The sequence below is a fragment of the Euprymna scolopes genome, chromosome 38 (genome assembly GCF_053919585.1).
Source record: "Euprymna scolopes isolate OS-2025 chromosome 38, ASM5391958v1, whole genome shotgun sequence".
In the NCBI taxonomy this organism is placed as follows: Eukaryota; Metazoa; Mollusca; class Cephalopoda; order Sepiida; family Sepiolidae; genus Euprymna; species Euprymna scolopes.
In genome coordinates this window covers 41,368,190-41,387,826 of record NC_136519.1, presented here as the reverse complement: position 1 = coordinate 41,387,826, position 19,637 = coordinate 41,368,190, and the positions used below count along the sequence as shown (strand labels likewise).

The 19,637-nt window shown below is 29.1% G+C and overlaps 1 protein-coding gene across 9 annotated transcripts in view; it reads right to left on the bottom strand.

Annotated features, from left to right (window-relative positions):
• LOC145263135 (zinc finger CCCH domain-containing protein 10-like) overlaps nt 1-19,637 on the bottom strand; it is a 714,599-nt gene that overhangs the window by 293,026 nt on the left and 401,936 nt on the right. For 3 of the 9 annotated variants that reach the window (XM_080120093.1, XM_080120094.1, XM_080120096.1), the window contains one exon: nt 7,270-7,375. The exons of the other annotated variants lie outside the window; for them this stretch is intronic. The gene's annotated coding sequence lies outside the window, so the exon portion shown is untranslated. The remainder of the gene's footprint in view (nt 1-7,269; nt 7,376-19,637) is intronic. 9 annotated transcript variants of the gene reach the window in all.

Here is a 19,637-nt window from a genome sequence, read left to right as displayed (position 1 = left end):
TTCATTTATATATTGGTAACTAAAACTTTTCGACCCAAACTGATGAAAAAGCTTGCCCTATCTCTGAATTCACTTTATGCAACATTTCAAATATTTACACCTGAAATTGTCTGAGTAATTTGGAAGAAACCGCAGAGGTCAATTTTTTTTAACTTTGACCCCTATTATGACCCATTAAAAATTTTGTTTTGAGCTCAAATCAAGTCATTAAGTTTTATATAAGGACCTATATCTAAAAGTTCAAGTGCGTAAACCCAAAATTGTCCGAGGAGTTTTGTAGAATTCTCAAAGGTCCGATCGTTGAAATTTTACCCCTTAATCGCTAAATTTCTGGCCCAAAACCAGTCACATCCATTTCCCATATCTCAGTACCCTGTATATCAAATTTCGAGTCTGTAGACTAAAAATTGACAGAGTTATTGCGTAGTTGAATGTACACAGACACACAGATATAGGGACACACACACATAGACTTTCACTTCTATATATAGATAGATAGATAGATAGAACAATAATAGATAGATAGAGAGATTTGTTTACAAAAATATATCCGCATACATAAATATATATAGAAACAATTTTGTGTTTACTATACACTTTTTTCGCAAATATTATGCAAGCATATATCATGTAGAATAAAATGAATATAATTACAGGTAATAGTTAACTAAAGATGATTATCCCATTAGAAAACCGAAGCAACTAATAGGGAATTAATTAAAATGAATGTTTAAAAGAATATGAAAATTAGCTAGATCGTTTGCTAGTGAATGCAATTGCATAACCCATATATAAGAAAATTGTATTTTCTTTTAAAATAAATAGAAAAGAGGGATTTAATATGAATATCGATACACACAAAAGAAAACCAGATTCATAGGAGTATATATATATATATATATATATATATATATATATATATATATATATATATATGTATATGTATATATATATACGCACAGTGCTATAGGTGGTAGTGTTAATTAAGCATAGCTTAAATCATAAATAGACTTATGTACCTGTATATGTATACGCGTTTGGCAATTAACATCGCGTCCGGGAATCCTAAGTCTATCCGAACTTTTTGAATTTTAAAGCAAATCTCTGAAAAGAGGTGATGTAATATGTGATTTCTTTTTTTATTGTAATGCATACACGCTTATATATATTCATATGTATTCATGAATGTATGTATGTATGTGTATGTATATATATATATATATATATATATATATATATATATATATATCTTACTTGTTAGATTTAAGATTGCTGTATAATCAAATAATTTATCTCGTCCTTTCTTTACAAAAAGAATCATCCGATAATCAATTTCATATTAAAATAAAAATATAACTGCTTCCTAATCTCATATCCTGAATTAACAGTATAATTTGTTTAAAAACCAGTACATTTTTTTATGTGAAAAAGTCGAATATTTAATGGGGAAACCTACAACTTATAGAATAGAAATTACAATCCAGGACTTATGATTGATTGCTATCTTGTGATCATGGAACAGAAATAAAATACTTCGTAAATAGTTAAGGGGTCGTCTGTAAATGTTATACATCTTGATCGATTTACCCTACACAACTTTTATAATTAAAGTAATAGACCTAAATTAATGCTGATTGTTTTTTTTAAATTAAAAATCAACAAAAAATATGAGTAACTATGTCACACATTATCTACCTATTTTTTAAAACAGTATCTTTCAATCGTTTTACTCATTGTATATACATATAGGTTGACACATTAGCTGCCTAAACACATTGTCTCTCTTTTAACACATCACCTATCTTTTTCAACATATTGCCTATTTTCTTAAGACAATATCGATCTATTTTTAACACATTATCTATTTTAACAGATTATCTACCTATCTTTTAATACCTTATCTATTTGTCTATCAACACATTAGCTACATTTTAACACATTATCTATTTTTCAACACATTACTTATTTTTCAACACATTATCTATCATTTAACTCCTTATCTATCATTTAACTTATTTTCTATTTATCCTTTAACATATTACTTTTTTACCCTTACACAACCTAATTATTTATCTATTATCTTAGTATATATATATATATTTAACACATTAATTGGTATATTTATTAACACATTAATCTATCGTGTAACACTTTATATGTCTATAAACAAATTATTTAGCTTTCTTTAAACACATTATTCATCTTTGCTTTACATAATTATCTAGTTATATTTTAACACATTGTTGATCTATCTTAAAACTCATTATTTATTTATCTTTTATCACAATCTCTATCTTTAAACACATTATATTTCTTCCTTTTAACACATTATTTATCTATCTTTAAACACGTTATGAATCTACCTTAGACAAATTATCTATCTTTACACAAGTTATTTTTTATTTTTAAACACACCATTTATCTGTAAACACGTTATTTATTTATCTTTTAACACAGTATCTGTCTTTAAAGACGTTATGTATCTTTAAACACCTTATATATCTTTAAACACATTATCTATCTATCTTTTGGCAGATCGGCTTTAAAATGTATAAAGCTCAGTTAATCTATTTTCGGCTTTTTATATAAACAAATGCAATAACCCGGATACATTCAGCTAGGGATAAGGAGTGTTAAACGTACCGTCTAGTGTAAACACATACGTGTTTTTATCATCCAATTTCATTTGCAAGCCACGTTATTTGGTTTATGAAATAGCAACATACATTATCTGTGCATGCAGCCATTTTTTACTATTATAGCTTATACCTTGAGCATTGAAAAACTTATTTACAATAAGAGAGAAATGCTATGTCACATTATTGCACTATCAAGTAAGACATATGTAAAGAGTTCATGCGCATGGTTATGTGTAAAGAATTCAGGATATAATTCGTTTTCCTTTTTAATAAAATCCGTGTTGAGATTCTCTTATGATCGTTGTGTATTTTACTGTTTCATGCCATGTTTTTAATCAAACTGTGGTGCTATCAGTAAGATTCGGATATCAATTTTTTATTTTATTTTATGTATTGTAATATTTTATTCTTTTTGATGTTTTGCCAACTGGAAACGCCAAAACGGCCACGTTTGATTCTGCAGTGTGCAGAGCAGTTCTTTGATCTTGGCACATTTGTTTGTTGGTCGTGATATAATGTTGGCACCAAAAAACAATATTGGCACATTGAAAATTGTTCTCTGGTGACCAGCAGTATAGATTAACTCCTGTTTATTTATTTATTTATTATTTATTTTATACATGACAACTTATAATATCAGACAACTGATAGACATATTAGTGGATAGGGAGTAGTAATTATAAAAGATATAATCATTAAATATATTTGCTTAGAATAATAACATTAATACATATGAGACGTTTTATACCTCAACTGTTATACTATTTGAAAAGAAAGTACTACTGATGAATTCTTGATTTCCGAATATTTAATGTATTTTTGTCGTCCACGTAAGATGAATAATATACTGTTGTTGTCATTCGACATATAGGCACTCATCAGCGAATCAGGCTGCGATTGAAACGGACAAACCATTGTGTTCGGCATCACTTTGGCTAAAGCTTCAACTTCGGAACAATATGATGATATCCAATAACAATATATGCCTTAATTTATTCCCATTTCCTTCTCCTTCTTTATCTCTTTCTCCTTTTCTTTCTATTTATCTATCGATCGCCTTAGATTTGTCGTCACAAGGTATAGTTTGTAAATCAGTTAGAATTTTAGTCCTGTTTTGCAGGTCGTATAGTGCTAGAATCACGATGGCAGCAGGTAGTGTAACTCAGCTTTCGAGTTCTTAGAAATGCACCTATATATTGCATACATGAAAGAATATATTTTTATTTAAAAAAGAAAATGTGATAAATTCATTTCATATATCAATCGATTCCAGCAGAAAAGGCCCAGTTAAGACGATTTCCGCGACAGAATTAATTATTAATTAATTATATATATATATATATATATATATATATATATATATATGATAAAAGATTGTTATTTTTTTTAAATATCTGCTTATATATATATATATATATATATATATATATATATATATATATATATATATATATATATATATATTACATTCGGATTTTATTATGATGGCTTGATGTAAACATAATGAAATAATAGAAACTTCACATTATCGAGAAAGTGTTTGATTATTTATCGAATTAATGCCAGGAAAAAATGGATTATTAATTGATTGATTGATTATTATTATTATTATTATTATTATTATTATTATTATTATTATTATTATTATTATTATCATTATTATTATTGATTGATTGATTGATTGATTGAGTGTTATTATTATTATTATTATTTGAGTATAAGGTTGGTTCAAAAATAATGTGTTTTGCTCTATAAATTTGACCTAAAAACGATATTATTTTTCCACCAACATTATAATCAAGAATGTTTCCAGAAAGTAGAATATAACACTTGTACTTCTGAAAATGGCACATTATTTAGACGACCGAAAAACGTTTCGCACTGTTCTAGAGAAGAAGTTTTTTTGTTGTTGTTTTTTTTTTGGTCCATGATGCAAGTATTTCTAAAAAAAATTAGTATCGACTAGTCTTTTATTCTCATGGTTAGCTCTTAAATATCGGAACTCAACAAATCAGTTAAACTAAAAAACTATACAAAATACTGTTAGGTTAGCTCTTAAATATCGGAACTCAGCAAATCAGTTAAAGTAAAAACCTATACAAAATACTGTTAGGAACTCACTCAATATATGTTACTGTGATGTAGGCTGACATATAATCAGTGGTTTTAAATTTTTATCGATACAGGTAACGACTTTTAAGAGTCCCTGTTAGTGATTACCTGGTTTGAGGATATTATACAACCAAATGGCAAATCTGCCCCAAAAATCCGGTATTATTTTACTTTAAGGCCCGTCTCATGTTCGTATATAACGAAATATTTTAGTGTAGATTCCAGTGTACTAAAAACGAATCTGCAAACCGTTTCCGTCGCAAAAAGAAAGTTTTCATGATATGAAGAAATTACTTTTTTGAAAAGTGGGTGATCACTTTTCAATTTAAATTTAACTTAGAATGAGCACCCACTTTCTGGCCACGTGAGAGAGGAGCATTTTTCTGTGTGTGTGGCGGGGGGGGGGGCGACCCCCGCCTGTCCAACCAATTTAAGCAGATAATATTAAAGGATTTTCCAAGGGTAGAAAGAAAGACCCCACCCCAAATATCGTGGCCACAAAGTGGGTGATAATTTTACGTTAAATTATTATGGAAAAGTGATCCTTCACTTTTTAAACTAACATTTCACTAACATGGGGAGAAGAGGGTGTTTTGTAAAAAAAAAACCTCAAAAAGCAAGCGACAAACTTTTTTTGGCCTTGTATAATAAAGAAAAAATGTGTAAATTAAAAAAAAATTGGAAGATAAACAAATGAATTATGTTTTTTTAATAGCGTTATTTCAGCACGGTATCTTCTCTGCATAAGTACCATGTTTTGTTTATTAAATTGTTAGGTGAAAGTACAGTACTCATGCAGAGAGTGATCCGTGTTGAAATAATAACGGTATTATTTAAAAAGCCATTCTTTACATGGGGAGGGAAGGGTGTATTTTAACCTTACAATTGAATAAAAAAACATAAAACTAATTAAACCTGGAAATACGATTTACAAAATAGCGCGGACAAAAATAACCCTGTACTTTACCAACGAATCTTATACCGAAAAACAAACAAAAAAAATTAAAAAGCAAGCGACAAACTTTTTTTGGCCTTATATAATAAAGAAAAGATGTGTAAATTAAAAAATATAAATTAAACAAATGAAATATGTTTCTTTTTTTTTGTTTTTTTTTACTTATCGAGTTAACAGAAAATGAAATCTTTCGTCAATTCGTGGCTGTGAAATGAATCGAACCGGTAGTTCAGTTTTATCAGCAGAACAGATTCGCAGTAACGGTTAAAAAATATATTTATTCTATTTAATATTTTCATTTTAATAATTCGCGAGGTAAATTTATTTTAATAACATAAAAACATACCTCGACTCTAAAAATGGGTTGTCTAAAATTTCAAATAAATTGGTAACGTACAAATATGGTTTTATTCGTTTAGAACGAACCAACTTTAATTTTTTATATATATAGATAATGGTTGTACAATTTTGTTTCCTAGCTGTATGTAACCAAAAAGTTTGTTTTAATTAAAGATAGAATAGCTGTGCATGTTTATAAAATGCTTATTTATACAAATAGTATTTGCTACATATGTGCCTACATGTTTCTGTACGGATCTATAGTTAGAGATCCCTCCGCATTAACTAGCAGATCGATAATCGTTCTAATGGACTGACGGAACAGATTTCTATAATTTTTTTGTGGGGGGGGGAGACGTGAGAAAAATATTTTAAATCTAGTTTTTATTTCCAGGGGGCTAGGGAGAAAGTTTAAATATAACAACTGAATTTATATATATATATATATATATATATATATATATATATATATATATATATATATATACATATATATATATATATATATGTGTGTGTGTGTGTGTGTGCGCGTGGAGGTGTATGTATATATATATATATATATATATATATATATTTAAATATATATATATAAGGATATATATATACATGTTTATATATATATGTTTATATATAAATATATAGATGTATATCTACATATATGTAACTACATATGTATATATACGCAAATATATAGGTACATATATATGTATATATAAATATATACATATATATATATGTATACATATATATATAAATATATATGTATACATATATATATAAATATATATGTATACATATATATAAATATATATGTATACATATATATAAATATATAAGTATACATATATATAAATATATATGTATACATATATATATATAAATATATATGTATACATATAGGTATATATATGCAATTATTTATGTGTATATATATATAAATATGCATATATATGTGTGTGTATATATATGTATATATATGTATATATATATGTCAATATATATGTATATATTTATATATATATATATGCATATATACACTCACTAACACACACACACACACACATATATATATATATATATATATATATATATATATATATATATAACTAATTTGTGTTCATATGTGCAGATACACGCGTGCCTACACGTCTTTATGAAAACTGCGAGCAGCTCTATGGCGTAAAGATTACAGTTTCTATAAAATGCAAGAATGTATGCACTGACCTTTTTGAATTCGACGAACGTTCTTACAAACTCAACTGATGTTTACTGCTGTATAAACATTTGTGCGCATATTTAGGAGAACAAGTTACCAATAATTTAATCTTACCTGTAAAAGAAAAAAAACATGACTGATTAATTATAATAATAATAATAATAATAATAATAATAATAATAATAATAATAATAATAATAATAATATCGTATAAGAACTACAAACAAAAACTGGACATACAGACAAAGTGAAGGCCAATGCACGCTGCACACAAGCCGTCAATGGTAAGCAGCTGTTCTGATAACGCACACATATTATGTTTGCACATGTTATTGAAAGAGATGGCGAGTACTTTAAAATCCGGGGAGACTTTTTGTCACTCAGACTCAAGAGAACACCATAAGTTGTTCGCAAACACTAATCTTTGATGATGGCGTTACAATTAATAATAATAATAATAATAATAATAATAATAATAATAATAATAATAATAATAATAATAATAATAATAATAACAACAACAACAACACCAATAACAACAACCACCTCAATAAGATCAAAACTAATAAAGTGGTAGAATATAGAATGGTGCTTCAACAAAAATTAATGGATACTTGCGTTCGGGGCAAGCTTATATTGCAACATTCCACTAAAAATTAAGGTTATTTTCCAGCTTAGAATAAAGAACCTGTGACGATACCGTAAATCAGTCTGTATTCGTTATCGAATAAAGTTGAGCTTAAAACATGAGGGTACGTTTTCTTACACTGCCTCAAGGAAACAATACCTGTTTTTTTTCAGTAACACATCTCTGAAAATTGTGTGTGTTAGGGTTAGGGTATTACACCTTGGAAAATACTACTACTATTAATACTACGGTTTGTGCTTATGTTTTTGTTGTTGTTATTATTATTATTATGATTAATGTTTTTTTTATTATTAATGTTATTATTATTATTATTATTATTATTGTTATTAGTATTATTATTAATGTTATTATTATTGTTATTAATGTTTTTTATTATTATTATTATTATTATTATTATTATTATTATTATTATTATTATTATTATTATTATTATTATTATTAACAACAACGAAAAACAATAATACCGAAACCAATTATCATTACATTTTAATATTTATAGAAATTTTCATATGTAGAAATGGTTATATTGTATAAATAGGCATATGTATGGAGTTAACTACAATTTTGGTCAAGTTCAAAGTGTGGTGTCTGTTCTTCAGATGCTGCACTTCCATTTCTTGTTCTCTTTCGGGGGAGAAGAGGCCCTTCACGACTGAGACAATTTTTTATTACTGTACCTTTTCTCCACGTCAACTCTGTCTCGTGGGGAGGCATAGTAAATAGGCACAATACGGTCGTCTTCAATTCCGTAAACAAGTTCTTGTAAAGTCGTCCGCTTAAATAATCCAGTTATATCTATCCGAGTGTAACCAAACACCGCCAGTGTACTGTTTTGTCTTGTTGATATATACATATACATATAAATATATATATATATATATATATATATATATATATATATACACACAAAAAGAGAGGGATACAGAAGGAGACAGGCATATAGTGAGAGAACAAACCAAGTAACACGGTTACTTTGATTTATATTTAAAATCTATTATATCCATCTTATATATATATATATATATATATATATCCATACATATTTGCATATACATATATGCATATATATGTATTTGTATGTATATATTATATATTTATATTTGTATATATATGTATATATATATATGTATATAAATACATATATGCATATATATATATGTCTTTGTATATATCTGACTAAATATATATATATATATATCTTTGTATATATATGACTATATATATATATATATATCTTTGTATATATATATGACTATATATATATATATATATATATATATATATATAGGTATACATATATTAGGGTATATATTTCTGTAAATATATATATATATATAGCTATACATATATATACATATATATATATATAGCTATACATATATATATATACATATATATAGCTATACATATATATATACATATATATAGCTATACATATATATACATATATATAGCTATACATATATATACATATATATAGCTATACATATATATACATATATATATAGCTATACATATATACATATATACATATATATATAGCTATACATATATATACATATATACATATATATATAGCTATACATATATATACATATATACATATATATATATAGCTATACATATATATACATATATACATATATATAGCTATATATATATACATATATATATATAGCTATACATATATATGCATATATATGCATATATATAGCTATACATATATATACATATATATACATATATACATATATATATATATAGCTATACATATATATACATATATATACATATATATACACATATATATAGCTATACATATATATACATATATATACATATATATATACATACATATAAATATATATATATATATATATAAACATATACATATAAACATATACATATAGGAGCGAGAAAGAGAAAGAGAGAGTCATATTACGATGGTTTCCTTCATGTTGCTATCTGTACGTAATAAAAGAGTAGTGTTGTTTAATTGTTATTGACAGGGTCAGTTGGAATCTACATTTTACAATCTCTTTGATAATACCCTTGTACCCTTTATAAAGGAAGAGCTCCGATAATCTCTCTCTCTCTCTCTTACTCTCTATCTCTCTCAATATATATTTAGTACACCGATGAAGAATGAAGGATCAGTCGAAAATATGTATTTCTAAAAAAAGTTTTTTAATTTTTTTTTCATAATATCATTTTTTATTCCTGCACGTCACCAATTGAAAACGAATAAAGAAAAGTTATAAGATGATATACTTTTCGTATTCCTTTTTATAAATTTCCATTTATATATATATATATATATATATATATTTATATATATATATATATTATATATATATATGTGTGTGTGTGCGTCTGTGTGTGTGCGTGTGCGTGTGTATATATATTTGTCTATGTATAAATTCATGTGTGCATGTATACGTGGGTGTGCGTATATAATGAGGTGTGTTTTCATATATATAATGCGTGTGTTTATATATACGGTGTTTATTTGTTTCAAAATAAGGCTATTTTGGAAAATGTATTCTTAATGGCATTTGAATTGTTTCATCAGCAATGGGAAATAGTCAATGAATTGTATTCACGATGAGAAGATGGTGTGAATTGAAAACAGTTTATAGAATCCTCCTCATTTTATAACAATTGTCTAAATAATAAGTTTATGCTTTAGAAAACAATTCTGAGCATGGAATTTTGTGGAAGGAGGAAATATTCTCGGACCTCTCTCTGCTAAAACATGCCCATCTTTCTTATGTTAATTATTAAGATTTGCTCGGGTATTGATGTGTTTTACTTTAAAAATAAAAACACATATATAAAAATCACAACAACCAATGCTACTATTTCTTCTAATACACACAATATGTGTAGCTTTAGTAATTTTGTTAACATTAGCTACCGCCCAATGACAACAATTTTGTAGGTGATAACATTGAAAAAAATATTTTCCTGAGATTTGTAATGGTGTGTATATTGTGCCCAAAAATGCAACAACAACAACAACAACAACAACAACAACAACAACAAGAAGCACTAACAACAATAATAATAAAAAGAAGAAGACGAAGAAGAAGAAGAATCATATAATTTCACATGAAACCACTCCAGACACCACGAGACAAGATCGACGACTAAAAAAAAAAAAAAAAAAAAACACTGGTCCTTGGCGGTTTTAATCTGTTTATTAACCGTGAAAATTTAGAGTATATTGTTGATTTTTATCAAGTAGGTGCTTAAATAACTGTGAGCATTCAATTGGATATCCTAAGACACGAGAAGTATGTTGAATCTCTGTTACTTACTTTTTAATAATTTACCAATAAAATTATTAAAATCCTGGTACTTCTTTGTTGGTAATCAACAATCTTTTGATGAATCAATAAATAAATAAAAGCATGTTCGTTTCTTTATAATTGTGAGCAACAGAAGAATCGTTTTAGAATCAAAATTAGATTTAAATGTTTCCGATTCTGATTCCGATTCTGATACTTCCAAAGTTATCATTCTTTTAGCTTGCAGATTTCGATTCTGATTAATCGCCAAAACACTATTATATATATATATATATTGATATATATATATATATATATATATATATATTAATGAATATATATGTACATATATATATATATATATATATATATATATATATATATGTGGGTGTGTATGAGCGAGTGTATATATGCGTGTGTGGTAATTATATATAATTATTTATAATTATAAATTCATATAATTATATATATATATATATATATACACATATACATATATACATATAAATGCATAGTTCTATATGCATCTATATGTATATATATATAAATTCACACACACATATATATATATATATAGAGAGAGAGAGAGAGAGCGAGACATATGTTTGCAGATGGTATCTATCAATCTATCTTTCTTTCTCTCTTTCTCTTTCTCTCTCTATATATGTATATATAAATAATAATTATTGCATACCAACTGACGCTAATGTTTCATGTTTACGCAATTATCAGTGTAATATTTAGCAGTTCCTTCCGATTGGGAGTTATTTTATTTGCTAAGTCTGTACCCTCGGGCCACAAACAATTTCTATAGGAATTAAGGGAATACACGACTAATAAACGCACATATCCTGCGCAGACATTAGACAACGGAGTATCTGTGAAACTCGTGAAAATTGTATAAACACTACTTGAGTGCCTCTTCGTTTATACTTCCCAAACTTTGCGCATCCGTAAGTATTCTTAAAGGACCTTTGTACATATTATTACATAATAATTTCATATCCACACGCGCGTACACGCATGCGTGGGCACACACATACATATATATATATATGCCACAATCACGTTGACATACCGGTCTCGTTAGATCACCGATGTTAAGCAACGTTGAGCCTGGCCAGTACCAGATGGGTGACCATTTGGAAAGGGATGGCACTGTATGTACATTCTGGGAATGTTGGGCGTGGGGCCAGCACCCTAATCCTGTAAAAGAACTTCTAGCTACAAAAGCATCTACTATATAGATATATATATATATATATATATATATATATATATATATATATATATATATATATATATCGACAGCTATAACACATGCACTTGGGTATGTTCTCTAAAATAGAAAAAAAAATGTATGTAAACATCCATACATAGTCAGAAATAATGATTTCAGTGTTTCTGTGTTGATTGTTCGTCCATTTTTTTTCTTTATCTATTGTATTCTTCGTGTTCTGTCTGCGAAAGCAGTGTGTTCTGTTTCCGGTCAATTATCGGTGATCTTGAAAAACTTGTGGACGTTAAAAGCAAATTGATGTCAATTCAAATAAAATTCACCATGACGACCGACGAAAATATTTATAAGAACAGTGTTCGTTGAGGTGGTGATGATGATGGTGGTGGTATTATTGAGGATTGTGATGGCGGTGATAATTGGTTGTTGTTGTTGTTGTTGTTTTTGATGATATTTTATTATTATTATTATTATTATTATTATTATTATTATTATTATTATTATTATTATTATTATTATTAAATAATCCCAATTGACAATTGTTAACTCCGTGTTTCTTTGATTAAAAAAAGCATGTAATTGGTACCCGGATAAAAGGAGGATGGCTCTTTAAATTGTCCGTTCGTCCGTTCGTCTGTCCGCATTTTCTAAATCATTACGCCTTGCAATTTTTCACAAACCCTAAAACCTGGTATGACTAAAAAGTAACAAAACGGATTTTCCGGGAAAACTCTGGTTTTTCCCCTTCAACGGTAGGAGTGGCTTTCGGGTTAAAATAGGTAAAATTGACATTTCTGTGCTTATAAAAAAAATTGATGCCTTGGATTTTTATAAAACTTTCTGAAAAGTTTTAACTAACTGATTTCCCTATAATTTATTTTGTCTATACTTTGCGATAATTCTTGGGTGTGCCCCAGGGGCTTTTCTAGGGTTAATAAACAACACTAAATTTTTGAACTATTTTATCATATTTGTCAAAAATTTCCTGTGTATTTAGTAGTTTTGCATGGTGCTGAACTCAAACTTAAATAAGATAAGGCATTTGGGACTTTTGGGGCTTAATGGGGGGGGGGCAAATGATGAAGTTATTCATTTCTGTTTTTGCATGGTGCAGAACTCAAAGTTACATATGCTAAAACTTAAACTGCACCTTTTGTTTATGGGGACTTTTGGGGGCTAAATATGCGTGGGGGGGCCAAATGATGAACTTGGCCAGTTTTTTATGCCTCGTTCTCTATGCAATCACGTGGGATCATGCATGCTTCACTTGTTTATATATAGTGCAGAAGCTTCTTGATGATAAAGGTTAATAAGGTTATAATCGGGTGATTAACTTGACTAACTTAATATTGAAATGATCATTGGAATTGACTTATTTTATTACTTATCACGGCGCGTCGAGATGTATCTTTGGATATAAGAATTGGCAATATCCATGTGTTGCCTTTTGACGCTAAATTAATTCAGTGTCCATTCTCATACTGCGATTCATTTTTACTGTATTTTTATTAGTGACGAAGAAATTCATTTTTGACTGGAGCTGTTTTCTGTTTGTTTTAATTTTAGAATGCCCTGTTCCACGTGGCTATAATTTTCGCACAGTAAAAACAGATTAGACATATTGTAGTACAGACAACTAAAGGAAAAGTGGTCAAAATTCATTATATACAAAAATCAAAAAACTTTCAATCCGACATCGTTACATTTGTTGTGCTGCAACATATGTAAAAATGAGCAGTTACTTCGAAACACAAATAAACTTCAGTCTTACGTAGAAACAAGAAAAGAATGGCTTACATATTAAGGTTGTGTTTAAGTCTCGTTAATCTTTTATGAACTAAGAATTAAAAAAATAATTAAAGAAGCTCATTCAGAAATCTTCTGATGACATTTATTGTGTATATTACATCAAGTAATTTGTTTGGTTTTCGAGTTTTTCAGTGATTATTGTAAACGGTTTTACACACAGATAATTATACCAGGGTAGTTAGTAGAGTAACTTATCTTGATTCTGTTAGCCTTATAACTTGTTTTTATTTTTACTACTGCTGGTTTTGTTGTCTATATTTCAAAATATTAAACAGATTTTGCATTTAAATTACTTGAGCCGGAGTATAAGTAATAGGGACAATATATTAAGGTTATAAATGCGTCCTCTAAAGTTAATGCATCTAATCATGCGTTATCCACTCATAAGACGTGTCTAAGAATTCACATCAATGTTTCTCGCTACGAGCTTCATCATATGCCTTGTTCGAAAGATTTTAATAACGCATTCGTCGAGCTGTCAAGTTTATTTTGAAATATCACATGTAAGACGCCATATCTTGCAATATGCCCAATCATCGATCTTTTAGAAGTGTAGAATATATTTTTATTTTTCATTGTAAATGCTCAAGTTCGAATAGACGTATATTCAGAATATCACGTATCAGTATACACATAATTAAACAATAGCTCTTACTTATAAAGTTGCCCGCCATTAATTGAGAGTCAACGAACTTTAAACCCTCTCATATTTTATTTTCATCAAAAATCGATGAATTCGCTCCATTTGATTTGGTTGGCTGGTTGTTTTTGTTTTACGGCATATCAAGCCTTTTCAGATTATTTAATGGCAAATCCAGTGATTTTGAAGAACAATTTTTGAATAGAATATATTTGTTTTTTTTTGTTGTGTTTTTAAGTCAGCTTCTATTAAACCCATAGTTGGGATCCTAACAGGTACTGCCAGTCTGGGTCAGAGTGGGCCTGGGAGCAATGGCAATTAAAGAGTTGATCCACACTCCCCAAAGCCAGCAAGCTGAGGCCTGTCCACTGGATATAGTTTAAGGTCATATCTAGGACCTCGCTCCATTTGAATCAAATCGATTGATTACAGGCCTTAGTGTGGGACCAATAGTGGTACACAAGTATATAAGCTTTATTTTTATTTTTTGCATGGGGGTCACCACTAATCAAGGCCCGGAGGCCACTCAGGGATAAGGGTTATTTCGTGTACAGTAATCAGTGAGATAGTATTGTAGTAATCATTAGTATTGGAGATTTGCTAGAGTCTCTTTCTTAAGGGGCCGGTTTGTCAGGAATTTGTTTATGTTGGATTTGAAAACATCCAAGTTGTAGTCAGGTGGGAAGCAGGCAAACGGAAGAGAATTCCACAGTCGTGCACTTCTGAGAAAGAAGCTTAGCTCATGGAATCTACGTTGAGATTTAAGCACAGATAAAGAGTGGGGAAAATTATTTACAGTAGTTTCAGCCAGACGGGTGTTTCTCGTGAAAGATTGGCGAGGGGGGGCGAGTATGTAAGCTTAATTTTGATTATCGATTAACAATACTGTAAACTTATTTCAGATATATTTTCGCTTCTATATTCCTCTACTTCCTTACTCTTGAGTATGCTTCACTGTTGCTGATGATGTTGGTCAGGTGACTAATTTCTGCCTGTTGATTGGTCTGTGCATTCCGCTGGTTGTGATAAAATTCAAGCTGAAGATGCCGGTTTGGAATTTACACTGGAAATGTGCTGACGTGCTATCCTCGCTAAGTATAAACGGGGCGTAAAAATGTTGAAGTTAACTCGTCAAAGTTAACTGGCGAAGTTTATTATGTGGAAGTTATTACGTCTAAGTAACCCGACGATTTCGTATCTCGCTGAAAGAAGTCTACTTCAAGCAAATCCAATAAATCTGTCTATGATTTTGCAGTTAAATATGCCAATTTCCAGCTTGTAGCGAAGAAGACACGCAGTAAGCATTCTCACTAGTAAATATTAAATTGGAAGTGTATATCACAATACTAAGATGTTTTACTCTACGGCCCGAGGAAAATTGAACCGTCTCAATTTTTTCGAAGTCAAAAGAAAAGCATATTTCTATCCTGGTCAGTCTCAAAGCAGGACCAAGAACATTATTCTACGAAGAATTATATGTATTTTTTACAGGTTATTTTTCTCGCTATACAAGAACACTTTCTGATAATAAGTTGTCTGTCTGCAGATATTTCAATTCATCCATGCTACAGGACATTTATTTACAAAAAACAAAAAAACATTGTAACAAAGGGAGCGAATCCTTATCGACTTGCTGAAGTATTTCGACCTTTCTAAAAAGAAAACCAAAAAAACTCCGTTTGCTGAGATCGCATGTAACAACATTAAATAAAAAAGGCCTTCTAACTCTTTCGTTCTTTCTTTTTATCTTTAATAATTGTTCCCACTCCGAAGACGTTTTTGTAGGTGAGAGCAAAATCCCAGCCGACAGCACGCGAGCCTTTTGGTCTTAATAAAATTGTTTTTCTATCCACCAAGTTTTTTCTCTCCTCATTTTATTTATTTGCTTATTTCGCCTTTTCTTTACCTTTGTGTTTGTAACGTGTTTATACGTTGAAGTGCCCTTCGTTGGAAGTTATGATAATAATTTTGATAATAATTATCAAATATATTTTACTAGAAAACCTTTTTAGAACATTGCATACAAAGTACATCTGTGATTACTTTCCAAGAATTGGCCCATATTAAGTAGTCAAGATAGTGACTAATGCAGTTTTGTGTTTAAATTTTCTGCCCTTACAAATGTAAATAATGCATCATATTGATAGTGAAATTCAATTGACAGATTCTTATCTAATACATAACAACAATAGCTCCATAAACACATACTCTATGTATGTAATAGTTGTCCCGATATGTTTTTTTTTAATACACATCGTTAAATTTATGCTGTTATCTATTTCATGGATTGTTTTTAATTTTAATATCATCAATCATTTATGTTTGAGGTAACAGAAAAGAAAAAAAAAGTTGTTTATAAGTGCCTTTCCACACTTTCCGTTTATTTATCTTCTGGGGATTGCGATTTTGTGCATCTCGAATATTTCTGGCGACGCGGGTATATGCATCCTGATAAAAAAAAAAATATATATATATATATATATATATATATATATATATATATATATATATATATATGTTATGATCTTGGTGCGAGCTATGCCTGTTTTTTTTTTTTTTTTTTTTTTTTTTTTTTTTTTTTTTTTTTTTGCGAAGAACGACGTTTACAAGAAATATCAACTTCACAAGCCGTCCCGAGTCTCCCGTATATCACGGTCATAGGAAGATGACACAAATCGAAAAGCATATCCTAATGGTAACACATCTGATAACGGCTAGGATAACAGTCACTAAACGCCGGGATCTAATAACAACCGGTGTATCAATTTAATTATACCGTATGACCTGACAGTCATAAATATAATGGCCAGTACCATTTAGTAGATGCCTATGTGATACATCTCACAAATGTGTTTAATGTTAGTGGATACATATTTTACACATCTATGAAGCGTACCTGGTCTGACATCTGATTTGATATCGACTTTTCTATTTGAAATTTGGATCAACTTATTAGATTGTGGGAGTTAGCTTCGCACGTTACCAACATTTTTATAATATTGGTTTACAAATAATGAAACGTGTATTAAAATGTTTTGTTTTTTTTTTTTTTGCTTAACAATACGTTCAATTTTTTATTGAAATTAACGTTGCAATAAGACACGGTTATATGTAAATATTTAAACTAATACTAAAACTACAAAACTTTGTTTCACTGAAAAACATTAGAAATTGATTTTAACACTTATTAATACGTATTTGCACGTCATACGAACGTTTGTATTTTTTATTTATGAATATAAAAGTTTTAGAGTGATTTGATCATATACGCAAGGTTTAATTACTCCGTACGATACAAATCTGATACACAAGCAGAGAAAATTGATTTATTAGTGTCCGTTTTAAGAATAGTCTGTGGTGAGCGCGCAGTAATCTGTTTAATACATTACAGAAAAAAAAAACATGCTCATAACGCTACAAAATACGGGTTCTGTAAAGCATTAATAGCAAGTATAATATCGATTAAAGATGTTTTACTAAGAGACAATTTCTTAGTCTGGAAAAATGGTTATTAGTAGGGCTGGAACAACAATATATTCTTTTCTTTGGTTTGACTCTCGGTTATGTACCCTTTGATATGTAATATGCTTTTATATACTTATGCGGTTCTTGGATGATTAACTGTGGCTTACTCTGTCGGAAATATACTGTAGTGTCAAACACATGATACGAATATTCTGTTGTCATAGCACTAGTTATTAGTTAGAGAAAACGCAACACATACTTTAACTATCAGTTTCAAAATAAAGTTAATTCCTGAATATTGGCCGACGATGTATAATGGCTCGATCAGGGAAACAGCGATAAAAGACAGTTATGAAAAATTTAATCTTGAAAAACATGTATTTCTGTACTATTTCAGTTCATTATTTTATTTTTAAGCAATACAATTAAACAGACTAAACTATCAAGCCACGTGCTCTTGTTAACGGGTCTGTGAAATATTTGAAAGCAGGTGGCTTTGCAGCATATTGTAAAGAAGGTAATTTAAAATAACGCTTAAAGTTGCGAGTTCTAATTGTTTTCTTTTGTTCAAATCTGGGAACTCGAGTGTGCTTTCTCACCACAGTATTTTACCGAGATGTTTTACAAAGCAAAAGGGAATGAATGAAGGAAACCATTTTTCTATTTAATTACAATATAACTTCTACCCATAAAAAAAACAACAAAAAAAAAAACGTCGTGTTAAAAAGTATCAAGAAAACATTTAAGTCTTTCCCCGGTTTATCTGCGACCATACCTTTTCTCTCTCTCTCTCTCTCTCTCTCTCTCTCTCTCTCTCTCTCTCTCTCTCTCTCTCTCTCCCTACCCTAATCTTATTTCCATCCACTAATGCTATCATGCCCCTATTTTTGTCTTCTATTGATATCCCACCTTACTCCCTATCTGTTCTCATCTATTCCCGTATCAATTGAAAACAGATATTCTAATACTCATATGAAAAACAGAAGCGACACAAGGATTGCCTTTACTCTAAATACCAAACAAAAGTAATTACAATAAAAGTATCTTGTAAAAGTTGCTCTAAATTAAAACGCATGAGAAATGTTTATGCTAAAAACATCAAAAGAAATGTATATTAAAACAAAAAAGTCCGATATATTGTTCGAGGCAATAATTAAAAATAGTTAATCACCTACATGTGGGTGCCTTGTGTAGTTTATAAGTTTTAGTTTGATACATGAAGTAGCACGAACATTTTTATCTCCCTCACTTTATGTAATGTCGTCTGTTCTCCCCTCACGAACGCT